Genomic DNA, 3797 nt, shown 5'->3' on the forward strand with positions numbered 1-3797 from the left:
GTAATGGATGGGATTGAAAACAGGTGTGTGGGAAGACAAGACAAAACCAATGGAAAATGAAAAATGGATCGATGATGGCTAGAAGACCGGTGACGTCGACCGCCGAACACCGCCCGAACAAGGAGAGGCAACGACTTCGGCAGAAGTCGTGACACCTATATTGTTGATTATAGCCATAGCCATAGCCAGCTAGCTAAAATAACATCCTTCTCTGTTTACAGTCCGTTGGTACGAACATAATACAGACACGGAAGACAACACCACAAAAAGTGGGACATCTACATTAATATGGTTCTCAATCAGAGGAAAGTCAAACCTGCTCTTATTGAGAAACATATCAGAGGCAAGACATTAAACCAAACTAGAAACTACAAAAATAGAATGCCACCAAGTACGCCCTACATACTCACATACAAAAACAGAGAAAACAGGTCTAAGACGTGACATATGCATAGATATAAACATGTAGGCAAAGGTAAAAAACAAATGGGGGGGGTTCAATGTAAATAGTCCGGTGGCATTTTATTATTGTTCAGCAGTCTTATGGCTTGCGTAAAGCTGTTAAAGATGCCGTTTTGGGTCCTACCATTGGTGCTCGGTACCGCGCCGGGGTTCAGAGAACAACATCTAGATTGGGTGACTGATGCCATTTGATCGGTTACTGATAAAGGAGAGACACAGTCTGTATCAATACCATGACAGCCTTGGAGTTGGGATGGAAGTAGCAACTTTGGGTAGAAGTAATGTAGATAGAGTGAGGAAGAACGATAGATCACTGCAATGGTCTGGTCTGTAACAGATCTTTTGTGTTCGTTTGTTGAGAGGAGAGACTCAGCCTCCGGAGAAGGGTTTAAACACCGTTAAATATCAGTGCTTGTGTGAATGTTTTGTTTTTCTTGAATACAGCGTGTTCAGACCTTTGGAAGAATTAAACCTGGTTAGCTCTCATAGTGTTCGTGAAGTTATTACTCTGAAAAATATAGAACTTAAACAGAAGGATGAGGCAAAACACATTTCAAACTGTTGCGTGCAGCAGCTGATTCATCAAAACGTACTGTATATTGAGAAATCAAAATCAAATTTTTATTGTCACAGTACACATGGTTAGCATGATTAATGCGAGTGTAGCGAAATCTTTGTTCTAGTCACCAATGCAGTAATATTCTAACAAGTAAACTAAACAATTTCACAACAACTACCTTAAATACACATCCAATGTAAAAGGGAATGAATAAGAATATGTACATTAAAATTATGGATGAGCGATGCCAAACGGCTAGCAAGATGCAGTAGATTGGTAGTAAGTATATTACAGTTGAGATGGAAGTAATGGATAGGGTAAACATTATATAAAATGGCATTGTTTAAAGTGGCTCGTGATACATTTTAATAAATTTATTCATGTATTATAGTGCTAGAGATGAGTCGATGTTGGCAGCAGCCACTTCAATGTGATGGGTGGCTGTTTAACAGTCTGATGGCTTGAGATAGAAGCTGTTTTTCAGTCTCTCGTCCCGCTTTAAGCAAATGACTGATTGATTGCTGAAAGACATTGATAATGAAGAGCTGTGTTAAGTCTGTTTTGTTAGATTTCACTGCAGCTTTTGTACCATTATTGATCCTAATTGCTGCTGGAAAAAAACTACGGTGTTATGGATTTACATTCCCTGCTATAGAGTCACGAGAGTTCCTATTAACAACAATGAGGCCTCTCCACATAATCAAATCAATCAAATTGTATTTGTCCATGCTGCTAATAGAACACGGTGAGTAGACTAATAGTAAATGCGAGATAACAACAGTTGTGTAGTAACTTACCAGTGAAATGCTGAATAAAACAGGTGTAGTAGCCTTACAGATAAATGCTGACGACAAGCCCTTAACCCAAACAATGCGTTTATAAGAAAAATAATGTAAGTAAAAAAAAAATGCATAAGTTAAACATTTAAATAAAAGTAACAAGTAATTAAAAGCAGCAGAAAATAACGATAGCGAGGGGCTATATACAGGGGTACCGGTACAGAGTCTAATGGTGGGCATATACAGGGGTACCGTGTACAGAGCAATGTTTTTGAGTGTGCAAAGCTGTCATCAAGGCAAAGGGTGGCTACTTTGAAGAATTTCAAATATAAAAATAATTTATTGTTTAACACTTGTTGTCTACATGTTTCCATATGTGTTACTTTCATAGTATTGATGTCTTCTATTATCTACATTAGAAAATAGTAAAAAATAAACAAAAACCCTGTACTGTTGTACTGGTACGATTCTGCCTGCTAGCTCTGGATTGCTGAAACGCTATAAAAGATATTGTGTGCACATAAACGTACACACACATTGCTCTTGGCTGTGAACATGTCTGTTATCACCACAGCCTGCATGGTAGAGGTAATAAAAAATAGTATACAACAGCGTTTTACTAGGATTTCTGCCTTGATGGCTGCTAGTCCCGTGCCCTGGGGAAGAACATTTAAAAGGCACCTGATCTCGATGGATGCATAGTGAACAATGTGCAGTGTTCAAGCACATGTTTCAATGGAGATTGAGTTGGAAAAAAACATATTATTGATGAAGGGCTGTGAATACCAGTGCGGTCTGTGACGTTACATTTCAGCATTAGCAGACTCTCTATCCAGAGTGACTTACAGGAGCATTGAGGGTAAGTGCTTGTAATGGGACATAGAGATTTTTCACCTAGTTGGCTCGGGTTGGAACAGCAACATTTGAGTTTAAAGCTCAAGCTCTTAAATCACTAGGCGTGCCGTTAAGATGAGGAGGACTATTATTTTTTTGAGCATGGCCTATTTTCTAATACAGCATATTGGATGACTGTCATTCATTATTCCATTCATACCTTCAATGTAACATGATGGTTAGGCTAACTACACGAACTCAAATATTCCTTACCCATCATGACCTAGCCTATGAATTAATGTTTACAAGTAGGTGCACCGTCGGACACAGATTAATTAATTAGGTGACAGACAGTGACATATTCAATACAACCTTGTACACTGTTGCCTTGATATTCTGTCTAGGGTGTAGTCATTAATCCAACAGTTGCACGAGAGTTTCTTTGAACAAATTCAGGTTGTTATTCCATTTACTTCCGTTCATGAAAACGTTTTTCAACAGAATCGGCAGAATGAATACACCCTGATCAGACACAAACATAGTTCTCTTTAATAGCAGCCACTACAACAGCATGAAGCTTTTGCTCGTTGTAGAATCCTTCTCGCATCTACATGTCTCCTCTCTCCCTTTCCCTTCGCTTGTGGAACTTCAGGTGCACAACACATCAAGCTGTCTGACCAGGCGAATAAAATTTTTAAGCCAACCGCTATCACAGCCTATATTGGTTGATTTATAGCCAGAGCCAGCTAGCATATAACATCCCTTCTCTGTTTGAGCAGGTTTTGAGTAGCTAAACTAGCTAGCTGATTGCTAGCTAAGGTGAAATTTAAAAAAATACAACAAAAATATATCACGTCTCCTCTCTTTCTTGTTTTTTCATTTTTAAAGAAATTACATTTGTTCAAAAAACCTTTCAAGCTGTTTGTTTCCTCTTCTCGACGTCAACACTCATACATTTTATGCACTGCAGTTCTAGGCTGCAAAGCACAGCTACTTTCATGGGTCCACAGAAACATGAAACATACTACAGAACTGCCATAATACAGAACACAATAGACAAGAACAGCTCAAGACAGAACTACACTACATTTTAAAAAGTCAACGTACCACGATATCAACGAATACGCACATACTACTTACGGTAAATAGGGGAGAAGGCATTT

Source organism: Salvelinus sp. IW2-2015, linkage group LG1 (genome assembly GCF_002910315.2).
Source record: "Salvelinus sp. IW2-2015 linkage group LG1, ASM291031v2, whole genome shotgun sequence".
NCBI classification, from domain to species: domain Eukaryota; kingdom Metazoa; phylum Chordata; class Actinopteri; order Salmoniformes; family Salmonidae; genus Salvelinus; species Salvelinus sp. IW2-2015.